At 35.3% G+C, this 18886-nt stretch overlaps 1 protein-coding gene across 1 annotated transcript in view; it reads right to left on the bottom strand.

Moving 5' to 3' along the window:
• The window catches only part of LOC120624198 (ecdysone receptor-like), a 118307-nt gene extending 102761 nt beyond the window's left edge, over positions 1 to 15546 (bottom strand). Inside the window, exon 1 of the mRNA XM_039890591.1 lies at positions 15150 to 15546. The gene's annotated coding sequence lies outside the window, so the exon portion shown is untranslated. The remainder of the gene's footprint in view (positions 1 to 15149) is intronic.
• Positions 15547 to 18886: the final 3340 nt, after the last annotated feature.

The following is an 18886-nucleotide window of genomic DNA, read 5'->3' as shown; positions in this document are numbered from 1 at the left end:
TCATCACTCGTTACTCGTGGTCTCGAGAATCAAAATGCAAAATCGGTATAATTTATTAGAGCCCATTAAATCTGTAATTTGTTATTAAATTCGTTACTTTATCCTAAATCGTCGAATTTTCCCATTTGAAAATCGGCAAATTCATGTAATATTAACAGATTCACTAAATTGTTAGAAACCTTTTTGTTTTAATGTTTTCCTTGATTTATTTGAATTCTGTAAAATTTTGTTCTTCTTGACTTTATCTGTCGGTCACCTGGTCTACGACCCATTATCAACTGACTTTTAGCACCTTTTTACATGTGTATTGGATTAAAATTCAAAGTCAAATAACGGCAAGTGAGATAATGGACTATATTCGGAAACTCAAAACTAAAGTAAGTGAAGTATCTTCTTTTACACATTCCACCCATCTAATTTCCGCAAATATCTGAAGCTGTGGACCACGGCTTTTTACAGACTCAGCGAGTGTATACTCAGGTAGGACAAACAGAATATAGATATGAGAACTTTATCCACCATTTGTATCGAAAAACTTTATAAAACGGAGGTAATATTTTTGGTTTCGAAAATTCGTTAAGAAAATGATTTCTTTATTTCAATAATAATTAAATAATTATTTTGTGGAAAATTCCACGGTTATGTGTCCCTTGTATTTTGTTAGTTCTTGTGAATCATTTCATGTCGTGTGTCAAACTTGTGTGGGGTCTATGGAAAAGTAATCTCATTAGAAACCATTGCCATTCTCACATTAAACCTCAGGTTTTGCCAAGTCATGAATTGCGACTGACAGTTGTAAAATCTCCACAAATTTTGTATTAGGACCACAGAGAAGCTCGCTAGAAAAGTTCTGAAGCGAGTGCTCTTGAGCACCATGTCGATCCAGTAGTAAAATCTCGTTACTATATTTATAGTATACCTACCTATTTGTAGTTTACGAGAATCCCTAACTTCTATTGTCGGTTGGGTTGTATATACAATGGTTAAACAGTAAAAATACGCAAAAAATACGCATAATCATTTAAAATGCTACTTTATTACGCGCTAATCTATAAGCTACACACAAAAAATAAACAGCTGATATTCATGACTTCATGATTTTACAAGTTCGTTGGAATAGCGTTATCGCTGGTATCCCTCACGTCCTTCGTATTTATAACAGATTCGCGAAACCATGTAGAATGTAGATATAAACATTTAATAATTTACCCACCTTAAAAATAAGCTTAAAAGCGCTAACCCCCGACACTTTTGTAGCTTCATACATCATATTATTTTGTTACAAGGTTTCTTTTAATCGCATGGCAACTTTCTAGAAGTAGCGTACTAGAAAAATTACGCAATTGCATAGTCGCTGAACTGGATACATTGCGTGTGGAATGGCCCTTAGTTAAAGCAAAGTTCATTGACCCTAATGATAAGAGTGCGCTGATTAAGGATGAGGAAAATTTTTGGCGTTTATTATTATGCGCCTCGTTTACCATAACCTTAAACTTGAAAACAAGCAGATATGAATAAGGTTAAATATATGTTATTGAGTGGCTAGGTAGTACCAATAAGTCACTTAACTTTTGCGTAGCCTTTATTCAGTGACATGATATTACTACTGGAGCCTTGATAGTGATATACCTTGTGAATAATGCGTCATTAAATCTGGCTCTCATTATGATGTATCCCCATTATCATTCTAGCTGATTGACCCCCTCTGCTGGATATACACTAAGAACTAAAATTTGTAGGGATTGTAGAACTCGCCCGGTATGTATACAACTGGTTCCCTGGGCGTCTAGCCAACAAATTGGTCAAGTTATGGTGGTTTTTAGTTCGGTTATTACAGAGTCCTACATGATTTCCGGCTTACCCAGGTTACCCCGTTATCATCTTACACTGCATTATCACTTGCCAGCGGGTGAGGTTGCCAGTCAAGGGCTGATTTGTGGTGGAATAAAAAAAAAACTATGATCACATCATTTTGACGGCTAGTATGTATTGCGGTGTTTCAGTCTAAAGAGCGTGGTTGCCATCGTAATTACAGACACATTAGGCTTAACATCTACACCTCAAATTGTGGGACACAGGGGGGCGTTTTGCAGGGTGTATACCCTCGCAACTCTGCGAAGTGTTGCTCTGTTTATAGCCTATAGGTTTCTTCTTATCATCAGGTCTCATCTGGTCCACCAATTATTATTTAAAAAAACTGTAATAGCTACGTCACTTGATAAATAATACCTTAAGCTTTTTAGTCCTCATTGATTTCACTTGGGAGAATAAACCGATACCTCTCTTTGAGTGATGGAATTTGAAGTAGATTCTTTATATTTCTTTCTTTTAAATTATGTATTAAATTCTACTTATATATATATTATGTTTGTTATATATATTATGTATATTTTATATATTACGTATATCTATCGACACTCTTGGCACTATCCCGTTCTCTTGCTGTGTGTACCTACAAAGGTTGCCTGTGTGTGATTACTTGCAGCAATAAGGCCGCCTTTCCATGTCTACTTTGTGTACTGTATACTCCTTACTGTTTCTTTTCCTTCTTCTTCTTCTTCAATAATGCTATGACATCTAACTTCTACCTATAACTATATTTTATTTTGAAAGTATATTTATTAGGAAATTAAATAAACTTATAAGTAACTTTTAATGGTTTGCTATCTACTATACTTACGAGAAACTAAATTCCCATAAAGAATTACTTGCATAATGGCATCTACAATGCGTACAATGCAATGAGATTAATCTATCTCGGGCATCTCTTTACTCGTATATACGTTCCAGTTACATTCGCCGACGCCCTTCAGATGTTGTCTTTTGTAGAACCATAATATTTGTTCAAGAATAGGATTTGGAAACATCTATACTAATATTATAAATGCGAAAGTGACACTGTTTGTTTATTTGTTTGTTACCTTCTTTAACTGTTGAATCTTTGATTAAATTTGGCATGTAGCTGGCAAACTGGAGATTGATATAGGCTTATATTTGCCCCAGAAAAGCTGTTGATAAAAGTTAACAGTATAAATAAAATCATTTATTTATACTGTTAACTTTATTTAATTTAGGTGAGATTTTGAATAAAAACTAGAGACAACATGATTCCTACGGGAATCTTAATCGAGCAAAATAAATGCGGACGAAGTCGCTAGTTACCGATATTATTAAATAACTGCAGAATTGCTTATTTTCAAAATTAACAGGGCGCCAGGAGTTAATAATACAATATTAGCAGATACAAGATCGTACAATATTGACAAACCATAACAGTTGAATTGAAACCTCCTTTTTCTTTGAAATTATTTAAATTAAACTTAACAAACTCTACACAAACATATATCACATGCAATCACAATCATGATCAACTTAAGCCATTATTACTCCACACATGCTTCTTTTTACATAAGGTTAATCCTACGCTTTACGCTCAAAAGAGCAAAAGGAACCGCGCAAATACGAGTCACGAGTTCTTAAATTTCTAAACGCCGGTTCCTCTTTCTCGTTTTTTATCTCGGTCAACGGCCGTGGGGCCACCATTGTGCCCGCTCCATTGACATCGATCTTTAGGGTTAGATTTTAAATGAACTAAAAAACGAATACCGTCAGATATACAAAAGCTTAGCTCTAATGCTCATTCGCGTTGACAAGCCTGCACGTGCGAGCGCAATCAATGTAACACCACTAAAGAACTTTTCAAATTAACCCTTCGCGAACTGGTTTGGAACGGGTTTGATCGAAGAGCATAATAATTCCATAATTTGCAAAGTATTAGTTGGTTACGACAGGGGACTTATGAAATTACCAAAGACAACCACTATAGGATACTGGTTTTGAGAACTACATCCATCCCCTGGATGACATGGGTCATGCTCCTGACTCGTGAACAAACAGTAAATAGAAGGAAGCCCGATTTGGGCAAGTTTTTTTGAATTATTTTGCAGGCACTGGTAAAGATGAAGCAGATGCGAGTTTTATCAGTGGTGTTTAAAATACCTCAACGCAAGGTAGCAATCAGCAAGCTTATACAGCAGACCTAAGTGGACAGAATGACAATATCAGGAAAATGCTGTCTTCCAACAGAATGGAATAAGATTAAGTACACTCCTCCCTAAATTGAAAATCGAATAAATCGATCGTAATGGAACCAGTTCGTAAGAGAATTTTATCAGTTAGTTTGATTAATAGTCACTATTTCATTTTTCATTTAAGATATTGTTCAAATACAATCAAAAACTAAAATTTTATGGAGTTCCGGCTCCTAGAGCAAATTATTTTTACGAGCGTTGAGATTCTAAACCCACGCGCTGTCTTTGTTTTTCACGCTACTTTTTATTGCTAAATCGGAGCTTAGGAAACGGAGTCACGGTAACCGATCAGCAAAAAGTGTTTATTAATGGGATCTTTAACCCGAATTAAATCTGCCAAACATATATGTGGAAATACTACAGCGTGGATGGTAGAACAGCCAACACATGAGTATTGGTATTCATAAATTCATATCTTAAAGTATCCCACGTTATTACCGTAAATTGCTTAGACGATGTCAATTCCGGCAACTCATAACTAAGAGTCATTAAGTCCAATAGCCTCGTAGGATTTAAAATTAGTGACTCTACTACCGCGGTCACCGAATATAACATAATGTCTGTATAAATTAATTTAAAGTAAATAATAGTGATGCAACTGTTGTTCTAATTCCATTGTCCGAAAATCCAACCAAAACAATAGTTGAAGTCGCTTAACGAATTTAGGGTAAGCCTCAGTATTACATATTTATAGTTAGAGCACGCGGCAATGTTTGGTCTAGGCATTCAATCGAATCGAGCGTGTGTTGACCGCGGCGATTCACCTTGAGACCGCACCTCACTTCGTATAATCCTACTTCGAAAAATATCCCTTGACCAGTTCCACTCATAAACCAAGTTACTGGCTACACAACTTGTGCGTTTAATAAAGTTTCGTACAATGCTCGAAGACCGGTCCGCTGCTGTGGGTGAGCGAGTTGTGGAATGCATTGGGACGGACTGAGATGGTGTGATTTGAAAGTGTGTTCGAGTGCGTCGGTTATCGACTTTTTTGTTACTATTGCTTTATAATTTAGTCCTCTTGTCTAGTTCCTGGTGTCGTGGTGAACGCTGTGGTCATATAGGGGAGTTCTGAGGTTCGATCCCCGACAGGGGCAATTTGTAATTTCATGAATTTCTGAATTTTCTTTGGTATGGTTGGGTGGGAGAATTTCGCTGTGGTATATTACCACCCTACGAGGCCTCGGCGAGTAAAGCGTTCTGAAATGATGCCGCGTAGAAAACAATTAGGGTTAATGCTTATATCACTGCCATGCCTCTAATTGGTTAGCTCACTACCATTTCAAACCACCAGGCGAGATTTCAGCCTCTGGTAGCAAAAAAAAAACTTTCAGTAACTTAAATTGACAAATGCATTTTAACAACGTAAAGTATATTCCACAAATTACTATCCTGTGATAATTACGTCTCTAAAACGTGGGATGATGTTTTTTTCTCATACTCAAATTATTGTCTTCGTAACCAAGTTCTTAAATCGAAATTACCCGTAATAACGTGGTGTATTTCATATCTATAATGGGCTGGTTCAGAACTACTGCTGTGGTTAGATAATCAAATTATCATAATATTGTATGCATAAAAACAGTCGCACGCGCAACCAGTGACCTGGGCAAAAAAAACTAAAATTTAATCCGAGACGAGAAAAATTTATGAATAATTTTGTCAGGTTCCAGTCGACAACTACGTTTAAACTGAATACTAATGGTAATTTGTTGACGATTTTTTTTTAATGAACATCTTTTGTTTAACGGATATCGGTATTTTTCGCGATTTTTCTACAGATGGTAGCAGTGACGCTATATGCGCTGATTGATAAAAATGGTAGAAAGATACCGATGAAGTAGTGTACAGTTAAAGGGAGTAGCTCTGTTTTGCAAATGCTGCGATTGGGCGCGAGATAAACAATGATTTAGATTTAGTTACCAATAACCATTTAACATTCAATCTTTTCCTTGTATTAAAGTGGGTATAACAAATAGTTATACTATTTTTGTATGAACATATTAAGTTCCTGTAAGCATATGTAGTTCCCGCGTATTAATTAATCACCGAGCTTTAACTTTTACGTTTAGAGAGGGGTTTCATCATCATCATCGGTTCACAAGAGTCCACTGCTTGACATGTGCGTTTTAGTTTTAATTTTAACGAAGTAAAGGTTAAGGCAGAAGTGGCAAAGATTTAAAATAACCTGAAACCTTGAATAAGTGCATTTGTTCAACTTGTTAGTATGTTGAATTGTGTTCGACCTGAGTATATTTACTGTCTAGACACCGAGGCCGTCAATCAAGCATTAGGTTTAGCTCTTCCGGATACTGACGTGACGTAACTGAACTGAAATCGCTAGTCTGTTAATATTTTATCGCTGCACAGGTATGTAGATAGCACAAGTTCGTTATATTATATAGCTTACATACTTAACGTAACAAGGAAAAGATACTTGTTGTCTGGCGTGGATTTGATCAGTTCAGGACTATTGACTAAGCCCTGCAAAAAAACATCGAAGCCCTCAAGATGTGGATATATCGAAGAATGCTCTGCATATGTTGGATAGCTAAGGTATCTACCGTACCTCGCCACAAAATCTATCACTGAGTTGGATAGAACCATCAAGCTGCGTAATATTTTATAACGAGGCCATTTTTTACGACTCGCTAGGATATATACGATACTTACTGCTTAGAAACAGTGGCGTGCAGTTCATACATGTGGAAAAACACTGCTTACCCTAAAATTTAAATATAGCTCGTCTAGGAGGACTATTTTTGCTATTTTATGCAATTTTGCTGCCAACCAAACCATCACGATGGAAAATATTGCAGTAAAAAAGGGGCAAAGGCAAAAGAAGTCTTGTCTAGAAAACTATTCGTAAAGAAAAGTTTAAAATTGACTGATGACATTAAACAATAGAGAGATACGAGAAGAAGAGTTGAAAAGTCGAATAGAGAAACTCAGTCAATAGATTTGTATCTCAGCTTCTCTATATATTTTAAACAGTTCATAATGTCCTCCACATACAAACAAACAGTAATATCTGAAACTTCTTATTAAGTTTAATGCTCCAATATTACCGCTCACTATTAAATTGCTAAATTTAATTTCTGTCTGTGAGTAATCCTATTTTTTACAGGTTATATTTTTCGATACTACGGGTCACAGCTAGTCTTCCTTATACGAGTATCTGCCACATTTTGTTATGACGGTAATATTTCAAAACCCTAAATCAAATACATGCTCTTTATTTTTCTCGGGATCATTACATAAAGTAATGAATATTGTTTTTTGTACGTCTTACAAACAATGCAGAATATGTCGGAATAGCTTTTGTTAAAGTATGTTTTAAATTAATTTATTATACGCTATGTTTCGCTTAAAACATAGCGTTAGGTGGCCAACCTGGGTTATTTAAATTTCATTAATAAAAATATTGATAATAAACAATATATGCTTGAGTCCAATTGAATGTGTTTTTGCGCAAGTCAGTCGTGCCCGCGTTTCGCAAGAAACCCGGCAAACCAGATGACGAACGACAATTTTCACATTCGCACGATACTTATGAGGATATTTCACAAAGATAACTTGCAAACATTTCTGGGCAGTAATATTATAGATACTTACACAGAGTTAATTGAATCAGGAAATATAAAGTGCTCCTAACTTAGTCGCAAATCTACCTAGATGCTTATTTAAACCAATAAAAAATGGATAAGTCGAAAGCTCTTAGTTGGTCTGTACAATTATTTTGTGGTCAGGTATTTTTATCCCTAAATGCCAAAGGTATAAAATAAATTTTAAAATTAGTTTTCTTAAAAACTTTAAAAATTACGGAAGACACAGACAGTTGTAACGTATTTTTATAATTTAAGAGTCAACTAATGATGTCTGAAATCGGTAAAAAAAAATCATGTATATTATGAAAGTTAAGCTTAATTTGCTATATTCCGTGAAAAGCAGGAGAATCTTTATGCTGTAATTTATAATTTCTTCAATGCTTATACTCCACACCAAACCGATCTTCGGCAATGTACCCTCTACGCACGTTTCGCTACGAAACCAGAGCATCCTCAGGCTCAGCAAATTAAGCTTAATTAAGCTAAGCTTAATATGTCATGGAATTCCGCAAAGTAACGCCTGCTTTCATCCAATATCCAAATTTCATGTAGCTTGTGTGTATAGTTCAATTTCTATAAATAGTGTCTAGTATTTATCTTTGAATACCTTTAAAATGTAATGGTAACTTATTAACAATTAGTAATTCCCTATCGCCAATGTTATCGCGCTATCAAAAACTGACTTTAAAAATTGCTCATTTAAATATTATATTTAACTGTTTGTTTTTATCGTCACGGCTCGCAAACCCCGAAGTTAACGGGCTGCCCCAATTCAGGCACCGAAATAACCCGCACGATGTCCCACTTTTGCGTCCCGCTCGTGTAAGGTCTGGACGCGCGCCCGGTTTTTTACCGGCGGGCCCGGATTTTAACCCCGTGTGATTGACCGCGGGCTGGTTCTAGTTTTTGTAAGCGGAATTCGGGATCTGATTATTTTACTGTGATTAGCGCTCGCAGTATTCTCAATGCAATCCAAAATCTTCAGAATGCAGTAGTGCTATCATTTAGAGAGTAGTAAAATGCCTATTGTAACCTGCTTCTTAAGTTTCCTCATGTACTGTCCATTTTTTTGTGGTGTACAAATAAATTGTATAAATGAATAAAAAATGATAGCAACAATCAAAATCATCTGTCCATATGCTAAAGATGGATTAGATTGTTGATTAATTTTGTAGGTAGATTCTTTATAATGGAGTATTCAGATAACTAGAGACTTGAAAATGTGCGTATTATGAAGCGCGGTGTTATTAAATTAAAATTTACACTTTTTATTACCAGAAGTTAGAACTCAAATAAAGATGTGTAGCTTGGGACTTATTTGCTTCAAAATTCAAAATATCTGTTTTAAATTAGTTACTTTATAAATTCAAGACCCTGAAAAATTTGCCCAAACTGAGTTAAAACCATTCTTAATTAGGTTGATATCTTGGTTCAATTCGGGAAATGATTCCATAATAGTTATCTCTGATATTTTGAACCACAGGTTTATGACAGTAACCATCCTAACACCGAACAACTTATTATTTCTAATAATAATTCAGCTGGACTCTTTCTGTCTTTTACGGCTGGAGTATCTAGTCGACAAATTCAGTTAAGGTTGGTTTTCCCGTTACTGTCTAAATATCTCAGTAAGTCCTCAGTCCAAGCGACAATTATCAAGTAGTATCAAATATTTTTTTTACAGTATTGAAAATGTTAAGTATCCCATCTAGGTAATTAACTATTTCTAAGTAATTTACAATACTTATTCAAAATTAATCATCGTTGAAATAAATTGCATTGCACATTCGTCCATGTTACACTTCAACCAGTAATGCAAAAGCAATAGTACTTTTCTTGTGATATCAAATCGAACCGGACTGAACATTTGTCGCAAGCACGCTGGAACCAAATCGGAACCTGTACTACCAGTTTTGAGTCAACGTTTAAATCTGATCTTATTGGATAAGATTGGATTCTACTTCTTTTTTCAATAAAGATTTATTAGTAAAACATGTGACTGACTGACTGAAAAAACAAACTGACTTTTAGGATGAGTACATTACCAACCCATAACATTTATTTTCTAATATTTTTTATGTCAGATCTTTCCACATTAATAGTTCGAACTTTTGAACTACTGCGTTCAGTTTATGATTATCCCGGGAATAGTAATTCAAGTATATTTATTACATATGGTTTATGACAGCACTTGATTTTGAAGAACTTGATAGCTTGACGGGCAGCGCAAAGTAGAAAATTAATAAATAATCCGATTTATTGAGGTCAGTGGAACTCACCTATACAATGAATTCTGTGACAACCTTTGTCTAAAGAATACCTGGTATTTATACAAGCTTTAATATACACATAATATTTTAATTTCGTATTCTATTATTGACCAGTTCGCAAATATTTTAAAGACATAGAACAATTGCAACAAATGAGTTTTAATTCTTTTTCATTTGAACTTCATTCAGATATATTGACCTATTTTCGACTAGAAATTTATGATTCAATTTTCAAAAACTAGCTGGTATACTATTGACTACAATTTTGCATAGGTACTTAATTTACATCAATGATGAATGAAGCAAGTCTAATGCTGAATCTGGATTGGTCATAGATTCTGGACCGACCAAGTTTATAACAGTCCCCTACAAAGAAGTACATGTAAAGGATTACGGTGGAAAAAATGTTAGCTAGTTTTTTAGCTAGTTATTCACTGCTAGTAGGTATCAAGTGACTAGACAGTACAAAACCAAAATTCACCATCGTGACACGTCCCGGTTCCCGGACCGGCAACATTCGGCGCGAGACCGTTATCTTCTTATAAACGTATGGGTGTGTATGGTAGCCAAATATCAGTGTCAGCCGGGGTAAATGACCGCGCGCGCTAAGGCACCTGCAATCGCGTCTCTGTTGACATAAGCAACGAACAACCGACATTACGCCTAAAGTGATAATGAATGTCGGTGCAATACACTTGAGATTTAGAATTAAGTTTGTTGGCAAGTAGATACCTACTTTATGTTCTCTAAAGGACAACCGGTTATGATTGAATACCAAATCGAGGAGGAAATTAAAGCGCTCGCTTACGTCATTAGACGTTGACTGGACTGATGAAGCCATTGATACTAATGAAGAAAACGTTCACAGCTTCTTTCGTGGACTAACCTTAAAACCTGCTAGATGTTGTAGAGATAGATTTAGCGACAGATAAGTATCTCAACGTATGGACGTGAAACGTATAAATTTCTCATTTTTTACATTAACTATAAAATACCTACACAGAGTTTATTGATGTTGTTTATTCTTCATTACGGTTACAATTTGGAGCAAATGATAATAGGTGACATCAAAAACACATATACTATAACTAGAACTATGTTTATAATAATGATGAAAAATATTAATTAGGTAATGATAAATTTATTGGCTGTCATTTGTTTTATTATTAAGCTGAAATATTTGAAATGAAGCTTATCAATGCCTTAAATTTTTACGGTGTATCGAGTTACATGATACAGACGGATTTACTCGCTCATCCGATGGTACCCATATGCAAAACGAGGGCACAACCTTGCCCTCATTCTAAAAATTGGCACATTTTTTTCTATTCTTTGAATCACGGCCAACGTAATAACTAATTCGAACTGGATAACCTGCCTCTTCTCGGCTGTCCGAAATATAATTTCTTTTATAAAGTGTGATTCACACAAAACACTCTGTATAATGCACGGCCATTATAGGAAAAATGTATTGCAAAATTTAGATGTTGTTTAACGAACGATAGATGAATTATTCATGTACAATTCAAGCATTTCGTCAGTTTCTCGCTTAGTCTTTATTTCCTACCTGTACAAATACAGTCGTAAATTTTACATTGCAGACATTTGATGCATATTTGCATGGCTATTACGGTACTATTTTTTTTATAGTCTATTATTTGTCCATGTTTACATAATTTAATTAAGCTTTTGCAGTTATGACTTATGAGAAATTTCGGCATGGAAAAATACATAGATCTAATTCTCGCAAATTAAAATGACATAAAGACTTTTGCTTTATTTCATATCTTAACGCTTCGATCTGAAATATACTGTTTTGTTATTTTTAAAAGTTTAAGTAAAAATAATTTTTTACTCATGAATTTTGAGACTATTTTCGTTAGTTTGCTTAGAGATAAAGCATTAAATAAGTAACATTCAATATTTATAAGCACTTAATAGATAACTTTCAGTTTAAATCTGAAACCGGACACCATTTCTGCTACATAAGACTGATTAATTCATTATTTATTGAAGGATCTAGAATTATTAGTAAGTTTCTGAACACTGAACATTGTATGGAAATGTATCTCTTTTGAGGGTTCAGCACTTTAAGAAGTTTGGAGAGTAGATTACGTAAGAATCGCTTTATTAAGGTGTAGTAAAGCAACGATGAAGATTAAAAGGGTACAACACATGAAAATAAGAAGAAAAAAAACATTGCATGTAAGCGTGTGGGATGTCAGTCAGTAGTTGTTTAAGAGAGTTCTCAAATATAATCCGTATAAAGTAAAATTTTAAAACATTTGTAACCCTATAACAAAATTTCTTATTTTGTTATAGGGTTACATTGGAATAAGTACCTTGAAAAGGTTTCCGCGTGCTTTGAATTTAAAAGACTGTGCCTCAGGGTTAAAATACTTATTACTTACTGGGCGCATTAAGTTTAATGCCGATAAATAAATCATTGACTCAAAGCCAATGGTTATATCATTGCATACATTATAATTTACCACTTGTTAAAGCAAGAAAACAGCAATTGAGCTCGTTGTGAGTTCGTCAATGGTAAGCAAGTACGAAGTCGTCACGCCCAGTCACATTCCATAGAATTTTTTTATTGATGTTGCGACTCGATGAAAATGGTTTTTTAAATTTCCTTTAAGCCTGCCATCATTTGGTGTATGATTTTCGAATGTTGGTTTTAGGTAGTATATAATCCTATTATGTTCGAACCCATTACCAGCCCACTACAGGGCACGGGTCTTCTCCCAAAATGAGAAGGATTTAGGCCATAGTCCACAACGATGGTACAGTGCGGATTAGTGCACTCGACACACCTTTGAGAACATTATGGAGAACTCTCAGCGATTAGTGATATATGAATTGCTTAAAGCGCATATAACTTAAGAAAAGTTAGTGGTGGGTGTTGGGATTCGAACTCCTCGAAAATGAAGCCAAAGTCCTAACCAATAGGCTAGGCACATTATGTTAACATACGATAATTCTATGAAAAGTAAAATTTTGATGAACAAAAAGTATCAGCTTTTTATTCACGATGAACCTTTAAGGCTGATTATATCTTTGTTATTTTTTATGAAAGGTTATTTAATGGGACAATTATGATTATCGAACATCTGGTTGTCTTTCAAGGTATTGATGTGAACAGTTGTGCACTAATGTTTGTTTTGTACTTATAACTACTATTATTTAGTGTCTGTTTGGATTATTAATTACAATCAATAGTAATCTAAAAAAGCTCTATAGAAATATCTTTATCGTAATTTATGTTTTGAATAAATCTGCAAATATTATCTACTGTAAAAGTGAGAGACTTGTATACTAATTATAATATTATAGCTACATCTACATTTTGCAAATGGTGAAAGTATCGCGAGCTAACACGGGCAAACATATCAATATATACGTTTGAAAGTAAAAGCCAAAATATTTACGCAGCTAATTTAGAACAGCATCCATGCTAAACAATTTATCCTAATCACATAAAATATAGTAAGAGATAATATTATTCTCATGCATAAATACTTAACAGTAGAATAACTAAATAAAATATATTGTGAACCAGATACTTGATCAAGTAAAGGTTTAGACATTTCTTTAAATTTTAAATACTTATTAGCAAGTATAAATAGCTGCTTGTATAAAAAGTGGCGTATCGTTTTTATAGCTATAATGAAAAGGTAAAAAATAGAGGTCAAAATTCAAGAAATACAATATTAAACTAGAGTTATACTTGTTTATTTTAGTGAAGCCAACAATGTATTATAATTTGTATTTTCATAATATTAAAAGAATTTTAATTTCAAACAATTGAATTAATCGACGGATATTATTTAATAGAACGGTATAGATTAATAGAACGGTCAGACATAACCGTGAAATTGCTTTCAGTAGAAGTTAACACAGATGATTTCTTTCCCAACTAGGAGAATATAGGAAATAAAGGCATCACTATGAGCATAGCAAACCTGTTATGCAATGGACGCATTATTTCTATTACTAGTTTATTGGACTTGAGGGAATCTAATTCAATTTGCACAGCAGCTAACGTTAAGCTGTTTACAGTTGCATGTTGTTGACCTGAGTCAGCTATGAACTATCGACTATCAAATAAATAGCTTCGAAGGTAATTCACATAAAGAAAATAAAATAATTAAAGTAGGTTTCTATCAACGTCCATCATCAGCTTTTTTATAATACTTAATTCCTTTTCGTAAATGTTTAGGTATCGCATATGAATAAATGAGGTTATGTTAATTAACTGTAATAATGTAAAAGCAAAAACACAAAAGTAATATTTCATTTACTCGACTAAGAAATAAAAAAGAAAACATTTTCTTTATCTTCTTCTTTGTAAAGGTTTACCGTCTGGTTGGCCCCGTTTAGGTTTTATGAGTATCTGTTGAAGATTTTCTGAGATAGAAAACAAGGGTGAGGCCAATAGTAAACTCTGTAGGTGCAATTACTTGAAGATATCAAATTAAAGTCTTTCTTCTTAATCTATCAAGTGTAAACTCCGTAGGTCCCTTCTTTAACTAAAACAAAGTTTTTAATAACTATTGCCTAACCCTAGATATGTATATTGCTCTACTTTCGTATCTATTAAAAGCGAATTTACACAAAGGATATAGGTATATCTAAGTACTTTAGTATATATAGCAATCTATCTATCTCTAGCTGTGTCTCTAGTTCCAATTAAATAGCAAATTAATGCTGCAACGACGTTATCAGTGCTTATTATGACAGACATTTCAAATAGGTTATCCAATCTTCATTGTGTTGGTGCTCTCAAATTTGGTGTAATTTAAGCGTAGCATCACATAGATTTAAAAGAAGAATTTCGGAGAAACAATAATAATTCATGAATAACAAGCAGACTTTAAAATGATTTAACGTTACACAAGCATTGAACTAAATACATCAATCAAATGTCACGGCGCATAGTTAGCCGCTGCATCAACTGTGACGAAATATAAATGTTTTATGGGACTAATGTGGGCTGATCAGCTGAGCGTGCCGGCATGCGGGCACGGGCACACCACGGCGTGGCACGCGGTATGGGCCCGGCCGCCTTCCACCAACCGACGACACTTTCCTACTTGCAGGCTATAAATATTCAGCGAACGCTCTGCCAGCAGCCAGCGCTCTCACCGCACCGGCTTTCTTGATTAAATGATACCAACCTAGATACAGTTTGGGCTCAATTTTGACGATCCGCTATCGCACCCCACCAGGAAAAGAGGACCCGTCGTTTCGCGCGTTCACTCGCGCTTCTGTCTCATTAATCCATCACTGCACATCCGCACCAGGTAAAATCACGAGTTCACTGTCACGGCGCCAGGTCCGCCAGAGTCACAGCATGTATCACAACACGCTTCGAGAACCGCGGCAATCGCTGCAGTGGAGAACGCGGGTGAGTTGTGCCGCGAGGTGAAATCGCCGAGAACCGAAACCGAGTGGCGAGGTCGAAGCGACCTCCACGCTCGAGAGCGTGAGAGCCGACGAAGCCTGAACGATAGCAGGTGTGCGGGTAGAAGTGCAGCGACAGTGCGGAGAGAGCTCAACGAGACGACGCGCGTGACTCGCTGCCGCCGACTGACGGGCGCGCTGCGTCGAGCCTCGCTTCACCACCACACGCGCACCGCGGCGCGGCCGGCGGGCGGCGGCCGGCGGCCGGGAGGCGCGGGGCCTCGCCGCCCGCTCGTCTCCGCCGCGGCGCGCTGCGATCGCGCCTCGCCGAACGCATTTACCGATAATAATATTTTAAAATTTCATTCCCAATTTGACTTTAAAATCTCGATGTCCGACGAAACAACGGCGACCAATAGACTGAATATTTACCGAAACGAGGTACGTTGTTCGACATCTCGTAAGGATTTGTTGCGCAGTGAATGAACACCGCGTGTAAAATCACAGCGCATGCGCAAAGCGCACTCCCTTATGGCGCCTCCTAGTCCACGTCCGACTATTACCTATTCTTCGTTAACAAGTTTTTGTTTGCTTCAAAATAACTTCATTGAATTACCTAAATCTGGTCCTTAAATGTTAAGAAAGGAAAAACAACTGAGTTTAGGAGAAATTAATTAAGTAATTAAAGAAATTAGAATTAGCCTGGACTAAGATTGCTTAATACCCACATTATAGCCAAAAAAAGAATAAAACGTATACAAATAGAAATTGAATTTTAATGGAAATGAAATCACCAGAGCTCAATTAAAATTTAAATTTCAAAATGTAAAACAAATTAACAACCAATAAATGCATGCGCGGAGGCAGAGTAAGGTCATCGGAATGCTTTAGGTGCGATGCTACAAATTGCGCAAATAGATGTTCCAATGAACTCGTTTAATAATAGCGGGCGTAGTGAGGGCGTCAGCGCTGAGCGTCGAGAACTAGCCGCGTATCGTATCTACTCGACTATAATGCGAAACACGCTCAAGGTTGTCAGAGCACGTACGACGGCGTCACGCACTGCGCTCACTAAAATCTCACTAGAATCTTGAATGAGATAATTTGATCACGTCACCAACTATTGAAGTTGCATTGCTCAACTCACGCAAAGTCCCTTTGATGTTTGCACAAATTTAAGTTCCTATAAACAAGACGTGAGAGATAGATACAGATGGTTTAGCTCAGCTTAGCTCAAAAATTATGTCCCCCGATTATAACTCCTGACATGGGATATATAATTTACGCGTCCTCCTGCTAAGCCTCCGGAATAAAGAATAAGAAAAGTTTACCCATATTTATTATTTATTGGACATATATTATTTGGATGTTATTTCCACTTGTACCAGTTTGTGCTCTGAGAGTTGATAAAGCTGTGAGAGAAAATACATTTTTATCCTTTCCCCGGGGATATAATTGTCTCCTGCCGATGCTATCCGTGTCGGACGAAGAATATAATGAAAAATATATATAAATATTCACCCTGTTCATCACCTGTACACAGGCATTATATAAGCTTATTTTATACCTTCCAAATGGAATTTACGATAATTCTTATATAGTCATATAGTTCCAATAACCGAAAATCAGTGGTTCAACTTTAAAGTGCTTATCGACAGAATAAACAATGCTGATTTCCTAATTTCGGATTGGTAAATTCATCAATAAAAAATCTCAACCGGGAATCAAACTACATATTCTGCCTCGTGCTTCTTATGTTATTCGATTCATTTATATGCTCACCCATAAATAACTGGAATCTAGAATTCATTTCTACCCTATTCAAAATTGATTTAGTCCAATCATAAAATTGAAATGGCATAAATAAAAAAAATAAGAAAATGTTAAAATGAATAAAATGGAAGACATATTAGTTGTAAATTAAAAAATTCACAAGACAGATGGAACAAAATTTTCTGTAGAACGACTAAAAAACTTTTGAAGATGACGTTAAGATGTGCCTTCACCTTAGCAGTCACATTTTATTATCAAACTTGTATCCATATATCTCTTGAGATCAAAAACTGCTCCCAGCTATAATTGACAAACAACATTTGTCTCAAGAATTTGAAATTTTCTCTAAAGTGCTTCGAGTTGCAAAAATACACTTTTATTTTTGGATTATAGTAGTTAGAGTGACATTGAAATGACGTATGAAAAGCGATACGGAGTGCCGCGGGCGTCACGCCACATCAACGCTGGGAAACAACAAAATTATTCTCATATTGAGCGACTTGAGATTCTTAATTAACAAAACTTCCAAACACTCACGTTTTCTTTGCCAAATTGACGTGAATAAGACATTCTGAATAATGAGAATCTAATTAAAAAAGACTCAACGTAAATACGACTACTTTAGGCAATAAACAAATAACATTTTTTGACGGTTTTTATTCCTTAACTATTTCTTATGAATGGAATATAAATTTCCCTATATGCCTCTAATTTAAGTCTGACAAAATTTGCCTTCTTCTCTGTGTTTTTTATTGGTACTTCTACAAAAAACAGGTCACTTGGAATACAAGTTTTTGATGGATATCTACATAGGTTCAGTAAGATTAAATTTGTCTCAAATAAATTGGTGATTTAATTCGACTTGTTGAGCAGAATAGCTTCTAAAAATGCAGTATTATCGAAAAAAGTTTGTAATAGCAGAACGACAAGTAATACACCACTATTAGTAATAATTAAAAGTAGTACTAATTTTAATTTCGTCCCTAAACAGTCGTAGTAAATGCATAGTTTGACCATTTGGGGGTCACACAAAAGCTTTCTGGTCGGTTTCTTATTAAAAAAAAATTATGTTACTTGATTTTAAGTTCTCACATAAACACTTTTATTATTGTAAATAATTTCTCATAACTCGCTGCAATTATTCTAAACAGGACACAACGGGATGCAGTGCGATGCAAACGTCGTTTTTGTTCCTCAGAGGTGGTCGCCCGGGATGCCAATCTGCACTTCCGCCGGCGCCCGGATCATTGCCAGAAACACTTAGGGGAAAAGTCAAGCGAACATTGAGAGGACTCGAAATCACGCAATAAAAATTGTAATATTTAAAGAGTTTTGGCCATTTTGTTGTCATTTAATAAGCAGTATAATATATAGGTATTCGGATTCGGAGTGTCCAGTTTTTACATAGCTCTAAACCTCTCACTCTTAAGAGAGAAGTACAATAATGTGCAGATATAACATACACGTAATACCAATTTTCATCAGATTTGGAAGATGTTCACACTTAATAATTTTTATGTTGCAGATTCTTTTCTTAGATTATGATCCTAAATGTACGTAAAATGTATAAATAAGTCATTTTTAGATCCAATTTTAATTTGAATCTGTTGTGATAACAGTTTTTTTTATAATTTTTTAATTACATGTTGCACTTTATACGTATTCTTGTCTAAAAAAACGATGCCAACAGCACATTTAAAAAAATGTAAGATATCAAAACAGTTTCACGCTCGTTAAA

This window comes from Pararge aegeria, chromosome 6 (genome assembly GCF_905163445.1).
Source record: "Pararge aegeria chromosome 6, ilParAegt1.1, whole genome shotgun sequence".
Taxonomy (NCBI): Eukaryota; Metazoa; Arthropoda; class Insecta; order Lepidoptera; family Nymphalidae; genus Pararge; species Pararge aegeria.
The sequence above is the reverse complement of the archived record's forward strand: the minus strand, read 5'-3'. Positions and strand labels throughout refer to the sequence as shown.